This window comes from Scyliorhinus torazame, chromosome 8 (genome assembly GCF_047496885.1).
Source record: "Scyliorhinus torazame isolate Kashiwa2021f chromosome 8, sScyTor2.1, whole genome shotgun sequence".
NCBI lineage: Eukaryota > Metazoa > Chordata > Chondrichthyes > Carcharhiniformes > Scyliorhinidae > Scyliorhinus > Scyliorhinus torazame.
In genome coordinates this window covers 232,784,613-232,807,433 of record NC_092714.1, presented here as the reverse complement: position 1 = coordinate 232,807,433, position 22,821 = coordinate 232,784,613, and the positions used below count along the sequence as shown (strand labels likewise).

General features: G+C 50.3%; 1 long non-coding RNA gene across 1 annotated transcript in view; it reads right to left on the bottom strand.

Annotated features, from left to right (window-relative positions):
* The window catches only part of LOC140428454 (uncharacterized), a 126,183-nt gene extending 103,692 nt beyond the window's left edge, over positions 1-22,491 (bottom strand). Inside the window, exon 1 of the long non-coding RNA XR_011948786.1 lies at positions 22,188-22,491. This is a non-coding gene — a long non-coding RNA (uncharacterized lncRNA). The remainder of the gene's footprint in view (positions 1-22,187) is intronic.
* Between the last annotated feature and the right edge of the window lie 330 nt (positions 22,492-22,821).

The window sequence follows — 22,821 nt, the reverse complement described above, 5'->3', positions numbered from 1 at the left end:
GGGCTGAAGGCGGATGATGTCATGCTCCAGGAGACACACCTGAAGGTGGCAGACCAGGTAAGATTGAGGAAGCGGTGGGTAGGTCAGGTGTTTCACTCAGGGTTGGATGCCAAAAATCGGGGGGTGGCGATCTTGGTGGGAAAGAGGGTGTCGTTCGAGGTGTCGAGCATTGTGACAGACAATGGCTGCAGGTACGTAATGGTAAGTGGTAAGCTGCAAGGGGAGAGGGTGGTGCTGGTCAATGTGTACACCCTGAACTGGGACGATGCGGGTTTTATGCGGCGCATGTTGGGTCGGATCCCAGACTTGGAAGTGGGGGGCTGATAATGGGGGGGGGGGGGACTTTAACACGGTGTTGGAGCCGGCACTGGATCGCTCCAGGTCTAGGACGATGTCCTGGGCACTGATCTCCTTGATCCTGAAGCGGGACAAGGATCCCCTGCAGTGTGGGTCTTACAGACCAATTTTGTTGTTAAATGTAAATGCCAAGGTGCTGGCGAAGGTCTTAGCCATGAGAATGGAGGATTGTGTGCCGCAGGTAATCCACGAAGACCAGACGGGATTCGTGAAGGGGAGGCAGTAGAACGCGGATGAGCGGAGGCTCCTGAACGTTATCATGATGCCGGCGAGGGAGGGGGAGGCGGAGATAGTGGTGGCGATGGACGCTGAGAAGGCCTTCGATAGGGTAGAGTGGGGATACTTGTGGAAGGTGCTGAAGAGGTTTGGGTTTGGGGAGGGGTTTGTCAGGTGGGTTAGGTGGTTGTACGAGGTCCCGATGGCGAGTGTGGCCACGAACAAGAGGAGGTCTGAATACTTTCGGTTGCATCAAGGGACGAGGCAGGGGTGTCCCCTGTCCCCCCTGCTCTTCACACTGGCGATTGAGCCCCTGGCTATGGCACTGAGGGAGTCGAGGAACTGGAGGGGGTTGGTGCGGGGCGGGGAGGAGCATAGGGTGTCGCTCTATGCGGACGACCTGCTGCTGTATGTGGCGGACCCGGTGGGGGGAATGCCGGAGGTAATGAGGATCCACAGGGAGTTCGGGGATTTCACAGAGTACAAACTCAATATGGGGAAGAGCGAGTTGTTCGTGGTTCACCCAGGGGACCAGGAGAGGGGGATTGGCGAGCTCCCACTAAAAAGGGCGGAGAGGAGCTTCAGGTATTTGGGGTTCCAGGTGGCCAGGAGCTGGGGGGCCCTGCATAGACTTAATTTCACAAGGCTGGTGGAGCAAATGGAGGAGTTCAAGAGGTGCCGCTGTCCCTGGCGGGTAGTGAGCAGTCAGTTAAGATGACGGTGCTCCCGAGCTTTTTGTTCCGGTCCAAGTGCCTACCCATTCTTATCCCGAAGGCCTTCCTTAGGCGGGTCAATAGGAGCATAACGGGGTTTGTGTGGACGCGAGGGGCTCCGAGGGTGAGAAGGGTGGTCCTGGAGTGGAGTAAGGATGGGGTGGGGGCTGGCACTGCCCAACCTCTGTGGGTACTACTGGGCCGCCAATGCGGCGATGGTGCACAAGTGGGTGATGGAGGGGGAGGGGGCTGCATGGAAGAGGCTGGAGACGGTGTCTTGTGAGGGTACGGGTTTGGAGGCGCTGGCAACGGCGCCACTGCCGCTCCCTCCAATGAGGTCAACCACGAGCCCGGTGGTGGTGCCGGCCCTCAAAATCTGGGGGCAGTGCAGGCAGCACAGGGGGGAAATTGGGGCCTCGGTGTGGACCCCAATACGGGGGAACCACCGGTTTGTCCCAGGGAGAATAGATGGAGGGTTTCGGGGTGCTACATGGCAGGGATAAGAAGGTTGGGGAACCTGTTTGTGGACGGGATGTTTGCGAGCCTGGGTGAACTGGAGGAGAAGTACGGTCTCCCCCCGGGGCACACCTTCATATTCTTACAGGTCAGGGCGTAAGCCAGGCAGCAAGTGGTGGAATTCCCGCGGCTGCTGCCACACACAGTACAGGACAGAGTGCTTTCGGGGTGGTGGGTTGGAGTGGGGAAGATCTCGGAAACTTACCAGGTGATGCAGGAGGAAGAGGAGGCCTCAGTGGTGGAGTTGAAAGGTAAGTGGGAGGAGGAGTTGGGAGAGGAGATCGAAGAGGGGACATGGGCAGATGCCCTAGGGAGGGTGAACTCTTCCTCTTCATACAGTTTAAGGTGCTGCATAGGGCACACATGACCGGGACAAGGATGAGCCGGTTCTTTGGGGGGTGAGGACAGGTGTGTTAGGTGCTCAGGGAGCCCAGCAAATCACACCCATATGTTTTGGGCATGCCCAGCACAGGAGGAATTTTGGAAGTGCGTAGCGAGGACGGTGTCGGGGGTGGTAGGATCCAGGGTCAAGCCGGCCTGGGGGCTCGCAATATTTGGGGTTGCTGGGGAGCCGGGAGTGCAGGAGGCGAAAGAGGCCGGTATTCTGGGCTTTGCGTCCCTGGTAGCCCGGCGAAGGATTCTTCAGTGGAGGGATGCGAGGCCCCCAAGCGTGGAATCCTGGATCAATGATATGGCAGGGTTCATTAAATTGGAGAAGGTGAAATTCGCCTTAAGGGAATCGGTACAAGGGTTCTTCAGGCAGTGGTAACCGTTCTTGGACTTCCTGGCAGAACGGTAGACAATGGTCAGCAGCAGCAGCAACCCGCGGGGGGGGGGGGGTTCTATTCTATTTTTGTTTATTTGTCCTGGGGGATCTGAGGGGGTGTATATATTTGCTATTTATGTATGGGGGGAGGGGGGGCACGGGGGTTGTTTTACTTTGTTCTGTATTTAATTCTATTGGGTCTCTTTTTCATTCTGTTGTTATTTTGTGAAAACCCTAATAAAATTTTTTTTTTTAAACCATATGTTTCCTAGCACTAGAGTTCTACTATAAATGTGAAAGCTAAATACAGTACTCGCCGATCTCTGGCTTAGATACCCCTCTAAATTATAATTAAGTAAGAAGTAATTATGTTGAATTAGTTTAACAATGCTTAATTTTCTTAATTTAGTGTAGATTCCCAACCAGCCAATCAGGTCACAGCTTTACTGTGATGTCACTTCAGTCCCCCCCCCCCCCCCCCACACACACACACACAATTTGAAAAAGTAATAAAAGTAAAAATGAATAAAAATCACTTACTTACCTTCCGAGGGTCTCAGATGCTCTCTGGTTCTCTCCCTGCAGATTAAAAGTTACAGGCCAGAAGAAAGAGAGAGAACAAAACAGTAGGGAAAAAGCACCTTCTCCCACTCTGCACCGAATTACCTCACTGCACCAAATTACCAAATTCCAAATTCCCACTCTGGATGTGTCTCCTTGACTTGCGCAAAGCTGATCTCATACAAGAATCCTCAACTCTACTACCGTTGGAGCAGCATGGTGGTGCAGTGGTTAGCACAGCTGCCTCACGGCGCTGAAGTCCCAAGTTCGATCCCGGCTCTGGTTCACTGTCCGTGTGGAGTTTGCACATTCTCCCCGTGTTTGCATGGGTTTCACCCCCACAACCAAAAGATGTGCAGGGTAGTGGATTGGCGACGCTAAATTGCCCCTTAATTGGAAGAAATGAATTGGATACTCTAAAAAAAATGTTTTTAAATACTCTACTACCATGTCTTATTCCCACAACTCTGATTCCCTTACTGATTAAATATTTGTCTCTTTCAGCCTTGAACATATTTAACGGCCCAGTCTCTACAGCTCTCTGCAATAAAGAATTGCTCAGATTCAGTAACCTTGGAAATAAGAAATTTCTCCTCATCTCAGTCTTAAATGGCCTTACTCTGAGATTATGCCCTCTGGTCCAATACTGCCACACAAGGAGAAACATCCTCTCCGCACCTACCCTGTCAAACCTCCTGAGAATTTCAATTTGGCACCCTGGTAGTGCCATGGTGACAGCCTGGCAGTATCAAGGTGCCTTGGTGGCAGTAGGTGTGCCAGGGTACCCCTGCCCAGAGCCCCGCCACCGAGGGGCCTCGGAGGGCTTGGGAGACCTCACCCACAACTCCCGCCCAGGGTGTTGTTACGCCTGTCCCACATTTGTGTGGACCAGTGCTGAACAGCGCCATGGTGAGGTCTCCCAGACGTAGGTATTCATTCCCAGACCTCGCCCAGTGAGGGCGAGATCCAGATCATGACGTCTCGCAAGATTTAACAGTCTTGTTGCGTCACCAAGTTGCTCTTATCTGGACTCTGTCTTCTATTAGTTAGCCAATCCTCACTAATATAACCATCCCCAACACATGGGCTCTTATCGTATTAAGTAACCATGTGTGCAATACCTTATCGAATGCGTTTTGGAAATCTAAATATATTACATCTACTGGTTGCCTTTCATCTGTCCTGCTCATTACCACTTCAAAGAATTGTAATAAATTTGTCAGGCTTGATTTCTCCTTCAGGAAGCCATGCTGACTCTGCTTGATTATATTATGTATTTCGAAATACCTTGCTATCACACCCTTTAAAATGAACTCTAACATTTTCCCAATAACAGATGTTTTTTAAGAAAATATTTTTATCAAAGTTTTGCAAAATTTTTCATAATAAACAATAGTAATAATCCTAACACAACAAAATAGAGTGAACATTAACATAGTGCAGAAAGAGAATATACAATAGCAATTAACTAGACGTTACCCCACACGCCTCAGTCTTCCCACACCATCCCAACGGAACACTCACCCACCCACCCCCCACCCCCCACCCCCACCCACCCCTATGGTTTGCTGCTGCTGCTGACATTTTGATTTTCCCCGAGAAAGCAAATGAACGGTATTATGCACCCGCTCAACAGCAGCAATTCTGTACACTTGGCAAAAATTATTTACACACATAAGTAGGCATCTGTTTGTGGTGTTGTCCCTTGCTTCTCCCGGACGGATTTCGCTGCCGTTGTCGTCTCGTGCTCACTTCCGCTTCAGCGGCCCTCCCGTCTTCCCCGTTTTCTCTGTTCCTGTGGATGCCAAGTTTGTTAACAATCCCCTGCCTCCCCCTCCACCTCCCTGACTCTCTTCTATTGCTCCCTGTCTCTTCCCTCTACCCCCCCCTTTCCCCGCTTCTGCCCCCCTCCCCCCCCCCCCCCCTCCTGTGGTTCGCCGTTCCTTCCTCTTAGATTTAGCTGCCCCCCCCCCCCCCCCCCCCCCCCTATCTCTCCCTCTCATGCTTTGGCTACTTTCCCCTGATTCTTGGCTACCTGGCTATTCTTCTGCTTGTTCGTTGGCCACAAACAGGTCCCGGAACAATTGGGTGAATGGCTCCCACGTTCTGTGGAAGCCATTGTCTGGCCCTCGGATGGCGAATTTGATTTTCTCCATTTGGAGAGATTCCGAGAGGTCGGACAGCGAGTCTGCAGCTTTGGGTGGTGCTGCTGACCGCCAGCCGAACTGGATTCTACGGCGGGCGATCAGGGAGGCAAAGGCAAGGGCGTCCGCCCTCCTCCCCAGGAATAGATCTGGCTGGTCTGAAACCCCGAAAACCGCCATTTTCGGGCATGGCTCCACCCTCACCCCCACTACTTTGGACATCGCCTCGAAGAAGGCTGTCCAGTACCCCGCACGTCAGGGGCAGGACCAGAACATGTGGGCGTGGTTGGCCGGGCCTCCTTGGCACCGTTCACATCTATCCTCCACCTCCGGGAAGAACCTACTCATAAGGGTTCTTGTTAAGTGGGCTCTTTGTACCACTTTTAGTTGAGTCAGGCTGAGCCCTGCGCACGTGGAGGTGGAGTTAACTCTATGCAGTGCTTCACTCCAGAGTCCTCACCCTATTTCGATCCCCAGGTCCTCCTCCCACTTCATTCTTGTTGCGTCCAGTATGGTGTCGGCCCCTTCTACCAGTCGGTCATACATGTCGCTACAGTTTCCTTTATCTAGTATGCTTGCGTCCAGTAACTCTTCCAGTAGTGTCTGGCGTGGTGGTTGTGGGTATGTCCTTGTCTCCTTTCGTAGCAAGTTTTTTAGTTGCAGGTACCTTAGCTCATTCACCCTGGCTAGCTGGAATTCCAATAACAGATGTTAAGCTAACTGGCCTATAATTACCTTTTTTCTGTCTCCTTTTTGAATAAGAGTGCGACATTGGCAGTTTTCCAATCCTCTGGGACTATTCTAGAATGTATGGACACTTGTGCATCCATTATCTCTGCAAGTACTTCCTCTTGGCCTTTAGCCCAACCGTTTCCTTGTACCTTTTCTCTAGTGGCAGTGATCGTATTTATTTCCTCCCCCTTTTTGCCCCTTGATTATTTAGTAATTTTTAATGCTATTAATGTCTTCTACTGTAAAGACTGATGCAAATTATTCATTTAACTCCTCTGCCATTCCCTGGTTCCCCATTATTATTTCCTCAGTGACATTCTCTCAGGGGCCAATGTCCACTTTGGCCTCTCTCTTCCTTTTAACATATTTAAAGCTCTTACTGTCTGTTTTTATATTACTTGCAAGTTTATCCTCATAGTATCCTTTTATATTGGGCCATCTTCTCCTGAAGCAGAAAGAGTATTGTGAGCTGCACGCTTGATGGGTCAGTAGGGGCTATGCGTGGTGGCATGCGTGGGCAACTCTCCTAGATAGGGGGTTGTGCTGGTGGGTGCCGGGGGTTCTGAGGAACAAGCACGAAGATCAGATATTGGGAGGGTGCGCGGTGTCAGCCAGTGGATAGGGAGGAGGGGGGTGGTATTTGGGATATTGGAGTTGGCAGGCGGGACTGGTGCCAGGAGAGAGGTGGTAACTTATCCTTGCAGCTTGTAGGACGTCGTTCATCTTCTTTCTACACTGGACGTGGTCCTCCTGGTCATGTTGCCCAAACTGATAGCCGCTCCCACTGCCTTCCAGGAGGCATTGCTGGCCCTGCTGCTGGTTCTCTGACCCCCCCCCCCGTCTCTTATCCACGGCTTTGACAAACCTGGCGAGGTCAGAATTCCCAAAGCGTGAAGAGGGTCTGCGCACTGCCATCCTCGTTTCGTGACTGAGAGTGAGTGTAGTCAGGGAGCGTTTAAAAGCAGTGAGCAGCTGAGGGGCGAATCGGGTGAATCAGACGTCGAGGGAGCCACGCACGTCGAGATTCACGTGGGGGCTCATTTTTTGTGCTAAGTGCAAGAGAAAACGAGTCACAATCTGGTGATTACAGCCAGTGCGAATCACCCCGCCCAAAATGACACTTAGTCAATTTTTGAGGAGTCGTGCCCCTGGTTTCCATTGTTGGTGATCGGTGGTGATTCCCACTGGCCTCACGCTGCACAGTGGGAGAGAGAATGTCCACTCCGCCTAGTGCCTCGGCCTGGTTGGGTGACTGTATGGACGTTTTATACCTGGAAAAGGTCGAGTACACTGGCAGGGGATCGGTAGAGGGATTCTACCTGAGGTGGCGGCCATTTATCTCTCACTTCAAGGAGCTAATTACCATCAGCTGTTAGGGCGCAGGTTGGGCTTATGGGCGGGGTTAGAGGAGGAGATTTGGATGTAGCTCTTGTTGGGCATTTTTCTATATCTCTGATTTCCTCTGTTGTTAACGTGAGAATTATACCATTTTCGCAGTTGTGTTGTAGTTCAGTTTGCGTTTGTTAAATATGAAACCTTCAATAAAACGTTATTTTTTAAAAAGAAATGTGCAGAAGAGATTGTCATTGTGCACTTCTGCCACCAGGTGGCAATCTTATCAGGTTTATGTTCCCAGGTCACAAATGGAGGCTGGGCTGGGGATGGGAGTGAGAGACAGGCTGGCAGCCTTCATTTAATTGCCAAAGCTCACAGCATTGAGTCTTCAAATCAGGGACTCATATTACCTGAAAGGTGCTTAAAGAAAACTAACAAAACAGGAACCATTTCTCAGCAATAATTGGAGCAAAATACTTATTTACTTAATTTATTTTATTGGCTTGGAAATAAATGTTGGTGATATGAGCAGGTAAACACTTAATGCGGGGCTGGAGTCTCCGTTTGGGCGACTACAGGCTGGATTCTCCGTCGGCGGGATCCTCCGCTTCGCCGACAGCGCACACATACCCGTGGATTTCCTGACAGTGTGGGGGTGCCCACAATGGGAAACCCCTGTGGCCGGCTGGCAGGATGGGGAATCCTGCTGCCGGTGGGGGCTCGCCGCACCAGGAAAACGGGTGCAGTGGGACGGAGAATCCCACCCGAAGTGTTCCCACCGGAACTGAATCGCATGCAATTTGCATTCCCGCTGGGGGGGGGGGGGGGGGTGGCGCTGTTTAAACAAAAGAGGGGCTGGTTTAGCGCAGTGGGCTAAAACAGCTGGCTTGTAAAGCAGACCAAGGCCAGCAGCACGGTTCAATTCCCGTACCAGCCTCCCCGAACAGGCGTCGGAATGTGGCGACGAGGGGCTTTTCACAGTAACTTAATTTGAAGCCTACTTGTGACAATAAGCAATTTTCATTTCATTTCAAATGGACCAGCACTCTGTCCACGTGAATTAAAAACAATTCCCATCCCCGCTAGCATTTGATACACTGGGGGCGGAATTCGCATTAAAGAGCCTGACAAGCTGGAGCTGCTTATAAGTGCTCCCTTCACTACATACATTCCAGCTAAGAAAATGGCAGTGAGAAGACCTGCCCCCGATTTAGGAACTTCTCGATGCCATTGAGGGGAGGAGGAATATCCTCTTCCCCAGGATGGGATGCAGTCTCAAGCCTGCCCTTATGAGCAGGACCTGGGAGGAGGTGGCAGAGGCAATCAGTGCTGCCAGCCTCACCAAGAGGACCAGCACACAATGCCGCAAGGAGGTGAATGACCTCCATAGGGCAGCTCGGCTGAGTCACCACATGTGTGCCCCAGGCATCACTCCCGTCCCTCGCTCCGCATACCTGCCCCCAATCCCCCAGAGGCCAACAGCACCCCACTCGCCTGCATCTCACTTACAACCCATCCTCCATGGCACCCCCACACATGTATTGTCCTCTTTCGCCGTGAGCTTGCAGACACATGCCACCAGCTATAGACCCGCCGTAGAATCCGCCTCCCAACATCTCACTATGTCCTTTCTGTGACATGGCAGCCCATAATAGGCATGAGAGCCAATAGCCAGATGCCCCCGCATTCCAGACCTTTGGGGTCCACACCCCAGCTGAGGGGAGGGCCATGTGACTCGAGGGTGAGGCCGAGGAGAGGGCAGTGGCTGCGATGTAGGTTGGCATGTGCCAAACAAGCGAGATCCCAAAGCAATGCTGATGTCCCTCTTGTTGTGTTCTGTGACCTTGCCGTTGCAATGATGCACACAGAACTGCTGGTGACTTAATTAGAATGATGAGTTATTGATCAACACATGGTAAGATAACATTCAGAATGTTATACAGACTAAGTTACAATTAAAGTTTTGTGAACTCTCCTGGCACTACCCTATGTGCGACTGTCCTGTTGTACGCCTCACTGCCAACTGCTGAGAGGTGGATGTCACATGACCGAAGTGTGACGCCACCAGCTGATTGGAGGTTGCATTGCTAACTATGTACAATATTATTCACAGGCATGTCACCGTACCTATGGCAAGTGAGTCACCCCTCTCCCACAGACCAGTCCTTCCCAAGATCTCACTCCATGTCTTTTGTCTTGGAGGATCACCATCAGATGAGGCCGGGGCATCAGGGTCGCTGTCCCCCAGCCACATCCCCAGTACACCCCGGAGCACCAGTCCGGGAAAAACACCGACTTCTCATCACTGCTGCCACCTGCACCCTCCACTGTCGCAGAGACTATCACCTCGGTGGATATTTTAGTGAAAGGGCTCTTGGGTCACACTCTGGTGAGCACTATACACATGCTGCAGCATATCAGATGGAGGCAGGGACACCTGAGGAAGCAGGTGCACGGAGAGCTGCCTGATCCCAGGAAACAGCTGTAGTCCGGACAGGTGTTGTATTCCTGGAAAGTATGATCCAATCACTGGTACAGATGCAGAAGCAGAGACAGAATTTACAGGAGGGGGAATCAGCAACTTTCCAGCGCCTACATCCACGGAGTCCATCCACCTTCAGGTGCTGGAGATGGTGCTGGCAATGCGTGGTACCCAGGCCAACACTGAACGGGTGCCGCCCACAGTGGAAGGCTTGGGACAAGGAGTCAGAGCTTGGGACAAGGAGGTGAAGACTTCCAAGGCTTGGGACACTGTGTGGTCAATGGCTGAAGCAGAGGATGGGGGAACCCAGTCACAGGCAGACATGTCCCGGGCGTACATGGACATTGCAGTGCCGCTCCAGAGCTTGGCCCGGTCACAAAGGGTCATTGCTGAGGGCATCAAGAGCAGTGGCCAGGCACTGACTAACCTTGGCCAGTCACAGTGGGACATGTCACGTGCACTGAGGGACAAGAACGAGGCACTGAGGGACATGGCTGAGGCAGTGACGGACATGTCTCACTCGCTGAGGGACATCACCCAGTCTCAGTGCACCATGGCAGAGGGCATCTCAAGCATGGCTCAGATGAAGGCGGGCCTCCAGGAATGGCAGCACCAGAGGGTAGGGGGGTGGAGGATGGGGGCAGGGCCCCCATGACACATGAATGTCCCTTATGGCGACACCCTCAGCAAGAAATGACAGGGCATGGGGCAGCAGTGTGAGCCCGTCTTACGTGACAACATCCCCAGTGTGTGAGTCGAACCATTCACCATCTCCCGCAACCCCCCACCCAAGATAAATGGCCTGGTGCGAAGGATAGGCCAGCACACATACAGGGACCACCCGGGCAGATAGTGGAATGTGATCCTAAACGCAGGAGTCAGACTTTGTAAAATGGTAAGAAGCACCCAAGCTCATCTCACAGCGAGTCCCCTATCCCATGGACAAGACCAGCTGATACTGCCAACCCAGAGCCAACACCCTGTGGTGATGCTGGTAGGACCCTCGGAGGTTGGAGGGGAGCTGACATTGTGGAAAGGAATGGAAAGCTAGTGTGAAAGTGGAGTGAGGGACTGAGGGTGAGGGAATGTGGAGTGAAGGACTGAGGGAGAGGGAGGGGGCAAGAGGGAAGGGGTGAGAGGTTATGAGGAAGGGGAATTCCATTTCTGGGGGGGGCGGGGTGGACAGTTGGAACAGGGCAGCGGAGCTGGCGGTGTCCAGGTCCCCTAGTGTGTAAATTGAGAGGTAATGTGTGTGGGGTGGCACTGGTTCACATTGTTATGGGCCAGGGCTTAGAGAACCCCAAAGTGTATCATGGAGTTCACCTGACCCACAACTTTTACTAGATTGTGGTATGGGGAGCACACAGCCCACTCTACAGGTGTGGTGCAGCAGACATCTAACAGTATTTGTTAAAGCAAAACAATGTTTATTCTATGAACTCAAGTTAACCTTTTTAAAACATACAGTGAACATCTTAGCAACCATTAATTCAAATACAACCCCCAAAGAATAAAACACTTAAGTAATCCTTAAGCTTTCCTTTTAACATCCATAAGACTTTTAACAGAAGCACATCAGGTTTAAATTCACTACTGAGAACTGTTATCCCTCTGAATTCCCCAAATGATTGAGAGATAGTCTTTACATGGCAGAGAGAACAACATTACACCTCCTGCGGCTGACTGCAGCTCCAACACTGAAACAAAACCAAAAAAACAGACACACCCAAGCTCAAAGTGTAACTAAAAAGCAGAGCCAGAGCTCAGCTCCGCCCACACTCTGACATCACTGTAGTAACATGAGCAGCCAAACATTTCTTATAGTGACATTCTCATGACAACATGTAGCCAGGGTATCAGGCACAGACATGCAAGATGTGCAAAGGTCCAAAGATGTGCAGGTTAGGTGGATTGGCCATGATAAATTGCCCTTAGTGTCCAAAATTGCCCTTAGTGTTGGGTGGGGTTACTGGGTTATGGGGATCGGGTGGAGGTGTTGACCTTTGGTAGGGTGCTCTTTCCAAGAGCCGGTGCAATCTCGATGGGCCGAATGGCCTCCTTCTGCACTGTAAATTCTATGTCTATGTGCAGCTGGTGAGCTCGCACCAATTGCAGATTCAGGGAGTGGAATCCCTTCCTATTAATGGAGGGCACCCCATGTTCAATTGGTGCTCATAGTAGGACATGCGAGCTATTGGTCACCCCCTGGAGCTGGGGCGTGGAAGCAATGGCGGCGAATCCAGATGCCTAGGCATCCTGGTGGGCCTGCTCCAGGTTGAAGGTGATATAGTCCAATGACCGAATGCAGTGGACATCCGTCACAGCACAGATGCACTTATGTGCGGACATTTGGGAGATTCCACACAGGTCCCCGCTCAAGCCCTGGAATGAGCCAGAGGCGTAAAGATCCAGGGCGACTATCACCTTGGCGGCCACCAGGTGACCTCCTCCAAACCCCCAAAGTGCCAGGCGCGCCCCCATCTGGCACAGGTGGCGGACGATCTCCATGGTGAGCCTTAGTCGGCACAGGTGACCAGGTGGTTAGCGAGCATAGCTGGCTATACTCCAAAATGCATGTTTCTGCAGTGGGTGGGGGGGTCGAAGAGACAGAGAATGTCAGCAAGATGGTTATTCCCTTGACCAGCCAAAGCCACCAGGTTACATGGTGACCCTGAGTTGTACTGCTGCGCCACCCTTTACACGTCCCCACCCCATCCCCATCCCAACCCCACCCCTCACCCAACCCCTTCAATATGTTGTCGCCCACACTGCATCACTGTCCCCATCAGTGACTGGCACAGGGCCTTTGATGTGGGGTTCCTCTATCTTCATCACCCAGCCATGTCAACCCGGGGTACCGGCGACTGCCACAACCCGTGTCGGCGATAAGCTCTGCGGCCCCTGCCCTGTTTCCCCCAGTGGGGTCTACTGTGGGCCTTATGTTATGCCGCCAGCAGGGTGGAAACTGGTTGTGTGGTGGAGACGGTCAACATGTGCTGCCAGTCGCCTCCACACTTAGAGAGGCTGGTGTGTGGGCAGGTCCTCCAGATGGGCTGAGCGAGGGAAGTGTGGGTTTGCTGGGACCTGAGCTGCAATGTGATGTGGGGCCTGGGTGTGACACACAGGTTGTGACAGACAGCTGGCCAGGTCTCCTGGCTGGGGGCAGGATGGATGGAATCAGGGGCGCAATGGGTAGGCCGGGCTTGGAGACAACTGATGGTCCTGCGGAGTAGGCCAGCTGATAGTGTAGCCTGAGAGGGGCAGTGTGCCAAGGTGGGTGCCAAATGCCACAGTGCATGTGTCCTTTGTTTGGGGTGAGCTCTGCTGTTCCCCTGCAATTGGGCTGCACTTCTTTTTTATTTTTAGAAATTTTGAGTACCCAATTATTTTTTTTCCAATTAAGGGGCAATTTAGTGTGGCCAATTCACCTAACCTGCACATCTTTGGATTGTGGGGGTGAAACCCACGCAGACATGGGGAGAATGTGCAAACTCCACACGGACAGTGACCCAGGGCCACTGGATTCGAACCTGAGTCCTCAGCGCCGCAGTCCCAGTGCTACCCACTGCGCCACATGCTGCCAGGGCTGCACTTCTGATGGGGGGACTGAGGAGTGCCAGCGCCATATGTCACTGATTGAGCTTGGCCACACCCATCCTGTTGATGATGCAACTGGGGTCTGAGGGTTTCCAGAGGGGCGGCCTGGGAGGGCTCCCAAATGATCAGAGGGTCTCTGAGCATATACAGGATACAGTGAACAGTCAGCAGTGTGAACAGCCAGGGGACTGTAAATTGCACAAAATGTGTGCCTTTAAATAACATACTACTGCAATGGTGGTCTGAGCCAGGCCACCCCGATCCCAAGGGGGTTACCCTGAGTGCAGAGTGCACAGACATGTTACCAAGTTGTTCCCCGCTACTCCCTGCGAGCCAGGTAGCCCCTCCAACCCCCCGACAGGTTTTGAGAGTTTTCTTCCCTCAACAGCCATGGCGCCCGGGCCTGCTTGTAAATGAAATTAAAATTGCTTACTGTCACGAGTAGGCTTCAATGAAGTTACTGTGAAAAGCCCCTAGTCGCCACATTCCGGCACCTGTTCGGGGAGGCTGGTACAGGAATCGAACTGTGCTGCTGGCCTGCCTTGGTCTGCTTTAAAAGCCAGCGATTTAGCCCAGTGAGCTAAACCAGCCTTTAAATACTTTAACCAATTCACGCCCGTGGATGTGCATGGGGCTGCCGGAGTGGGGCACAAGCCTCACTACCACCGCCAGCGAGGGAACCAAAGCATCATGCCGGAATTGGCGCCGCGGGCAAATCCTGATTTTTGCTCCACCCGACCTTCTCTCCATCCGATCACAATTCTCGCTGGCGGCGTCGGGCAGCGGAGGGTCCAGCCCACAATCTTTGACCTTCTGTTCACTGTTTCAGCAGCTCACAGCAAGTCAGCCAGGGTTCACAATGTTTTAACATTGGGGGTGCGTCGACCCGTGAGGGATAGAATCATAGAATCATAGAAGTTTACAGCATGGAAACAGGCCCTTCGGCCCAACCAGTCCATGCCGCCCAGTTTTTACCATTAAGCTAGTCCCAGTTGCCCGCACTTGGCCCATAACCCTCTATACCCATCTTACCCATGTAACTATCTAAATGCTTTTTAAAAGACACAATTGTACCCACCTCTACTACTACCTCTGGCAGCCCATTCCAGGCACTCACTACCCTCTGAGTGAAGAAATTGCCCCTCTGGGCCCTTCTGAATCTCTCCCCTCTCACCTTAAACCTATGCCCTCTAGTTTTAGACTCCCCTACCTTTAGGAAAAGATGTTGACTATCTACCTTATCTATGCCCCTCATTATTTTATAGACCTCTATAAGATCACCCCTAAGCCTCCTACGCTCCAGGGAAAAAAGTCCCAGTCTATCCAGCCTCTCCTTATAACTCAAACCATCAAGTCCCGGCAACATCCTAGTAAATCTTTTCTGCACTCTTTCTAGTTTAATAATATCCTTTCTATAATAGGGTGACCAGAACTGCACACAGTATTCCAAGTGTGGCCGTACCAATGTCTTGTACAACTTCAACAAGACGTCCCAACTCCTGTATTCAATGTTCTGACCAATGAAACCAAGCATGCCGAATGCCTTCTTCACCACCCTGTCCACCTGCGACTCCACCTTCAAGGAGCTATGAACCTGTACTCCTAGATCTCTTTGTTCTATAACTCTCCCCAACGCCATACCATTAACTGAGTAGGTCCTGGCCTGATTCGATCTGCCAAAATGCATCACCTCACATTTATCTAAATTAACAGCATATGCAGGGAATCACAGTGTTCCATTTTGGTGAATACATTCTGGGATTTTTATTGGTGCTTTGAGAATTGAATTTCATGTCTGGGTGCATTCTTTGTCATTTCTTTTCATTCTGAGTGTCACTGTTGGCACTTATGGAAACTCTGCAGTGCAGGCCCAGCACTACAGACTTACAAAAGAACTTTCCTTTGTGAATATGAATACAGAATTCGTAACAAAAATATAAAAATTAACCCGAATGACCAATTTTAAAACAGAGACTGTGTTCTAACCTGGCATTTTGATCAGTTGAAGGTTACCATTGTTTTTCACAAGCTGTATTTCAAGGTCATGGGAAATCAAGCAGTGTGTTTAATGTTTTACTCCTGACCATCTGAAAAACAAACAGTAACAAGATGTACCGATTGGATTCAGGTGACTGCACGAGGAGGGTTCCACTGGTCCTCCTCTATAACTTTGTCAAGTCTTTTAAAAAGTACCTGGATGAGTATTTGGCATGCCATAACATTAAAGGTCCTGGGCCAAGTGCTGACAAATGGGATCAGGTAGGTCAGGTGTTTTTCACGTGTCGGTGCAGACTCGATGGGCTGAAGGGTCTCTTCTACTCTGTGCGATTCTGTGATTCAGTAGAAATCATGTATGTGTGGTGTATCTATGTATACCATCAGCTTCACTTCACTCCCATGTAAATACATTGGCAATCCCCTTGACCCAGATTTTCACCACCACAGAATGGTGGAACTCGCCAAAGCCTTAAGTCCCATCCCTGAACCGCTTTAATCAGCAACGGCCTCCACTCTAATTGGATTTGGGTAGCCTAGGAGTGTGAACAGTACAAAGAACAAAGAACAAAGAAATGTACAGCACAGCAACAGGCCCTTCGGCCCTCCAAGCCCGTGCCGATCATGCTGCCCGACTAAACTACAATCTTCTATACTTCCTGGGTCCGTATCCCTCTATTCCCATCCTATTCATGTATTTGTCAAGATGCCCCTTAAATGTCACTATCGTCCCTGCTTCCACCACCTCCTCCGGTAGCGAGTTCCAGGCACCCACTACCCTCTGTGTAAAAAACTTGCCTCGTACATCTACTCTAAACCTTGCCCCTCTCACCTTAAACCTATGCCCCCTAGTAATTGACCCCTCTACCCTGGGGAAAAGCCTCTGACTATCCAGTCTGTCTATGCCCCTCATAATTTTGTAGACCTCTATCAGGTCTCCCCTCAACCTCCTTCGTTCCAGTGAGAACAAACCGAGTTTATTCAACCGCTCCTCATAGCTAATGCCCTCCATACCAGGCAACATTCTGATAAATCTCTTCTGCACCCTCTCTAAAGACTCCACATCCTTCTGGTAGTGTGGCGACCAGAATTGAACACTATACTCCAAGTGTGGCCTAACTAAGGTTCTATACAGCTGCAACATGACTTGCCAATTCTTATACTCAATGCCCCGGCCAATGAAGGCAAGCATGCCGTATGCCTTCTTGACTACCTTCTCCACCTGTGTTGCCCCGTTCAATGACCTGTGGACCTGTACTCCTAGATCTCTTTGACTTTCAATACTCTTGAGGGTTCTACCATTCACTGTATATTCCCTACCTGCAATAGACCTTCCAAAATGCATTACCTCACATTTGTCCGGATTAAACTCCATCTGCCATCTCTCCGCCCAAGTCTCCAAACAATCTAAATCCTGCTGTATCCTCTGACAGTCCTCATCGCTATCCGCAATTCCACCAACCTTTGTGTCGTCTGCAAACTTACTAATCAGACCAGTTACATTTTCCTCCAAATCATTTATATATACTACAAAGAGCAAAGGTCCCAGCACTGATCCCTGTGGAACACCACTGGTCACAGCCCTCCAATTAGAAAAGCATCCTTCCATTGCTACTCTCTGCCTTCTATGACCTAGCCAGTTCTGTATCCACCTTGCCAGCTCACCCCTGATCCCGTGTGACTTCACCTTTTGTACTAGTCTACCATGAGGGACCTTGTCAAAGGCCTTACTGAAGTCCATATAGACAACATCCACTGCCCTACCTGCATCAATCATCTTAGTGACCTCCTCGAAAAACTCTATCAAGTTAGTGAGACACGACCTCCCCTTCACAAAACCATGCTGCCTCTCACTAATACGTCCATTTGCTTCCAAATGGGAGTAGATCCTGTCTCGAAGAATTCTCTCCAGTAATTTCCCTACCACTGAAGTAAGGCTCACCGGCCTGTAGTTCCCTGGATTATCCTTGCTACCCTTCTTAAACAGAGGAACAACATTGGCTATTCTCCAGTCCTCCGGGACATCCCCTGAAGACAGTGAGGATCCAAAGATTTCTGTCAAGGCCTCAGCAATTTCCTCTCCAGCCTCCTTCAGTATTCTGGGGTAGATCCCATCAGGCCCTGGGGACTTATCTACCTTAATATTTTTTAAGACACCCAATACCTCGTCTTTTTGGATCTCAATGTGACCCAGGCTATCTACACCCCCTTCTCCAGACACAACATCTACCAATTCCTTCTCTTTGGTGAATACTGATGCAAAGTATTCATTTAGTACCTCGCCCATTTCCTCTGGCTCCACACAGTAGACGTGGTAATAACAGGTCTGAACCTGGCAAATTACTTTCGATGGCCAGGGGGCACTTCAGAGAGGTGTCGGGGGCACATTGGAAATTATTTGAAACTTTATTCTGCCGAAAGGTGACAAAAACAGATTACAACACTGTTACTTAACCCAAGGCAGGAGGAGGGTGGGGCTCCCAATGCCTCATGCACCCAGCTGTCAGGAAGAACTTTGTGTTGGAGAATGGCCTGCAGTGCTTTGTGCGAAGGAGCAAAGAGATAGGTATCACACATAGAGGCCACAGAAACCTGTCACCATGAGCAGTCAGAGGCCAGAGCAAGGGCAGAAGTTCAGGATGAATAGGCTGCCGCACATGCACCAGGAAGGAGAAGTAGGACAACCAGGTACCACCCAGTGGGAAGAGCACAGGCCTAGGACACCATACGTCAGTATGAATTTTGGAAGATGCTGTCTAAGGATCCTTGGTGAGTTCCTGTAGATGATACACACGTCTGCTACTGTGTGTTGATGGTGGAGAGAGTGAACGTTTGTGGATCGTGTGCCAATCAAGCGGGCTATTTTGTCCTGAGTGGTGTTGAGTTTCCTGAGTGTTTTTGGAGCTGCACTCATCCCGGTAAGTGGAGAGTATTACATCACACTCCTGACTTGTGCCTTGTAGATGGTGGACAGACTTTGGGGAGTCAGGAGGTGAGTTACTTGCCACAAGATTCCTAACATTTGAGCTGCTCTTATAGTCACAACATTTATATGGTTGGTCCAGTTCAGTTTCTGGTCAATGATAACACCCAGGTTGTTAATAGAACATAGAACATAGAAAAATACAGCACAGAACAGGCCCTTCGGCCCACGATGTTGTGCCGAACCTTTGTCCTAGATTAATCATAGATTAACATTGAATTTACAGTGCAGAAGGAGGCCATTCGGCCCTTTGAGTCTGCACCGGCTCTTGGAAAGAGCACCCTACCCAAACTCAACACTTCCACCCAACACCAAGGGCAATTTGGACATTAAGGGCAATTTATCATTGGCCAATTCACCTAACCCGCACATCTTTGGACTGTGGGAGGAAACCGGAGCACCCGGAGGAAACCCACGCAGACACGGGGAGGACGTGCAACCCGAATATTGTGGGTTTCAGCACTCGTAATGTTATTGAATGCTGAGGGGTGATGTTTAGGGTCCCTCTTGTTGAAGATGGTCATTGCCTGGCACTTGTGTAGCATGAATATTACTTGTCACTTGTCAGCCCAAGTGTGAATATTGTCCAGGTCTTGCTGCATTTGGACATGGACTGCTTCAGTATCTAAGGAGTCAAAAATGGTGCTGAACATTGTGTAGTCATCAGCGAATATCGGCACGTCTGACCTTATGATGGAAGGAAGCTGAAGGTGGTTGGGCCTGGGACACTACCCTGAGGAACTCCTACTGTGATGTGCTGGAGCTGAGATGATTGACCTCCGACCACCCCAGCCATCCTTCCTTGTGCCAGGTATGACTCCAACCAACAGAGAGTGATTCCTCCTGTGTTTCCATAAAGCCCCCAACGCAACATCTTTATCAGTCAGCAGTCCTTCCACTGAAATCAATGTGCAGGTATTTTGTGACCACAACAAGGTCTTCCTTCAGCTATATGGACTCCCAGCTGCTCAGCCATTGGTGGCCTCCTCATCCTCATAGGTTTTGGAATCATCGGAATAGACAGGGGCTTCCTGCTCCCGCTCATCATACTCAACCGCCTCCTCCTCCTCAGAGGTTTGAGCTCATCTTATGGCCTCATCATCATTGATTTGTAATCCCCTCCACTGCACAATGCAGCGTGCCGCAAATCACCACTATTGATATTGCAGAACTCCCATGAGCGATCGAGGCACCTGAAGTGTATCTTTAAAATGACATTGGCATGCTCGATGGTGCTCCTCGTGATGACATGGCTGCTGTTTATAGTTCTGTTTGTGGGCTCCTAGAGGGGTCATTAGCCAGGTTCTTAATGGCAACTCCTCATGTACTTCATGGTATCTGCACTCAAACTCTGAGTGGTCTGATTCAGGCTATTAGGAAGGTTTGCACCCTTTCCTGTCTAAGATGCTGCTCTTGCATCCATTCTGAGTGCTGCAGTATGGATCTCTCCATCTTCTTGGCCAGTCTTCATGGTCTGAACTCATGCGATTGAGCTCCCGGGCAATGTGGAGCTTATGGCAGCGTTGAGCTCCTCCATTCACAGTCCAAGAGGACCCGCTGCCTCAGGGAACTCCTCCAGATATCCACACAACTGTTGCTAATTATCCAATACTGTGCCCCAAAAGGTGACTCCTGAGGCTCCACAGTCCTGCCCACTAGAGCAACATCATGACTTCCCTCCTTCTTCCAAGGCAGCCTGTTCACAGAGGTCTCTGACACTTCCTTCTGCATTCTGGTGCAATGTCCTTCACCCTGAGTCACCGACTCAATATGTGTGCTTCATCACTCTAAAGTGATTGTATCTGAGTTGGCAGAGTTTGGGCTAGTCTGATGTGATGCTGTCTCCTCGGTATCTTCCTTGTCTTCATGCCCGGGAGTTGATCTGGCGCAGAGGTTTGAGTGAGACAGCAGAGCTGGGACCTGTGTGAGGTCCTGTGTTTAGGTGTAGCCCTTCTCATTGTGAAAGCACTCCATGATGCCTTTAACCATGCTCTACTGCCTGTATGACGCAATCCCGTCTCGTCCTTGCACTCCCTCTCATGCCAGGTCCCATTGGGTTCAGCGAAGTGACTGCATGTCCTGCACTATTATCAAAATGTGCCAAAGTGATTTCAACACTGCCTTTATCACCAGTTAATGGTGATTCACCTTTGCCAACAGACTGCAATGCAGGCACTCGCAACCTCCATGGATATTCATTCAATGGATCATATTCACCTCAGGAAGGCTGACCTACCCTGGACCATCTCCACAGCATACTTCACCCTTTTGGTCTGCAACAGCGACATGATTTTATGTTAGCCTATTACATAGTGCATGGAGGGATGTTGTTGTTCACTGTGCCTGTGCATCACAGTGCTCATTCACATGTGTTTTGTGCATCCCTACATGATCTGTTTACACATACAAGCTTCAATGCTGAAGCAGAGGTATGTACTCTGTCCTGCACCTTAGCTGCAGGGTGCCGATATGACCCTTCCCTTGGAGCTCTGTGTGGATGAGCCAAGCTATTCACTTTGTCGGAACCCATTGAACCTTTTCTCACTCTAAATCCATGAATGCTGGTGGTCTCCTGCTGCCCACAGTGATGTGTTGGGTACTCTGGATCTGTGGAGACTGCGTTTACCTTAGCAGTAACATAGACAGGCTACCCATACTTGTAATAGTACAACTCTATTTTGTTTAACTAAGAGCTGTTAAACATACTTGCACTGTGGGTCGACACTATGTTAGATTGACTGAAGACCTATGCCTAACCTGACCAGCCTATACTGCTAGCACATGGTGGATGTTTGTGCTACTGACTGGGGGCTCTATCTGCCTCAGAGGCTGCATCCCGAATGAGCAGGAAAACTAGTGTCCTCTGACTTTATAGTGCCCGTGCCCTAACTGGTGATTGGCTGCTGTGTTATGTGTGTTGATTGGTCTTGCAGTGTGTCAGTCAGTGTATGTCCCTGCACCATCATATACTGATGTGTATATTATGACACACATCACAGCCGCTATTTTAACCCAGGCCTTCTTGGTTGTTGCAGGGACATTATGGTGTTCCAGGAGGGGCCTTCTCTAGATCTCTTCCACCAAAACGTGAAGGTACTGGTCAGAAAAACGTGGGCCAGCTTTTCCAGGGTTACTAACAATTGGGACAACATTTGGAGCTTCCAGACTTACCTGACATAGGTAATGGCATCTCCACTGAGGAACAGGGACTTCATTATTGATGACTTACCTCTCAAACGGATCTTTCTGAAGGCCTGTTTATAAATCTCTGCCCCAGTTGCTGAAGCCGTACCAGGCCCAACTCTAGCTCATTACTCTTTCCGGGTCATCCACCCTGACTCCTATTCTAGCTCCCCACACCACCCGCAAGCACCCCCCGTTCCTCCCCCCACCCTGCATCTGTCCCCCACACACACACTCCCCAGACTGAAAATTGGAAATTCAGGCAGCCATTTTGAAAGATTGGTTTTGCAGAGCCAGGAATTCTCCTCTCTCTGTGCACCCTGCCCAGATACAAAGATTTGGGCTGCTACCATCTGGGGCTTCCACCGCCTACATGAAGGTCTACCCGAAAATAAGAGCTGGGAGACATCCAGCAGTACCTCAGTGAGTTAAGTCTCCTACTCTCCACCTCTCCATAACATTGGCCCCAATACCCCATCCCACTTTCAGCCAGAAAAAACACCCAAAGTCTTTCTCTGAGCTTTCAAACCGTCCTCATATTTCATATTTGCAGTGACAACCATGGGTTAAAAAAAAATGTCAACCTCTTTATTTAAAAAATACTTACTGTAAAATGTATCTGAAGTTGTGAAGATTCTCCTCTTGCTTTTCTGAAAACAATTTTGAAAACGTTCCGAAGTAGAAACTGGTAGATTAGTCCAGCAAAGTCTGAATGGGACTTTTGTGTCTCGAGAAATAAAATGCATCGTACAGACACATGCCCTGCCAGCGTAAAGCCACAGCTCCAGGCAAAATCAGGCCCTCCAAGTTCCAGAGCTGTGTGCAGTTGTTGTGCAAGGCTTTCTGTGGTTTACCCCAGTGAAAGTCAGCAGTCTTTCACCACTCATGCTGCACCCATTGGAGGAATACTACATAGGTGCACAAGGCCAGACAATAGCACTAGTAAGACAGGCACGAAAGGAATGCACAAGGGTAAACAGTTCGCTTCTGTACACATTATTGGCAGTGTAGTTGGATCAAGTTGCCATGGTGTATTTTTGTATAGCGGTGACCTTTTGTTTCAGGATTTTGGCCAAGAGGACGCTGCGACTGGATTCAGTGGAATTATGCAGCAACAATGTTCTTGGGATATTTCCAGGGGAAATAGAGTTTGATGAGCTACTGAAATGGATACTGGGAAATTTTCTAAGGACTCCTTGATTTTAATAGCAACCACATGACTCACTCCAACAGATCCCAGA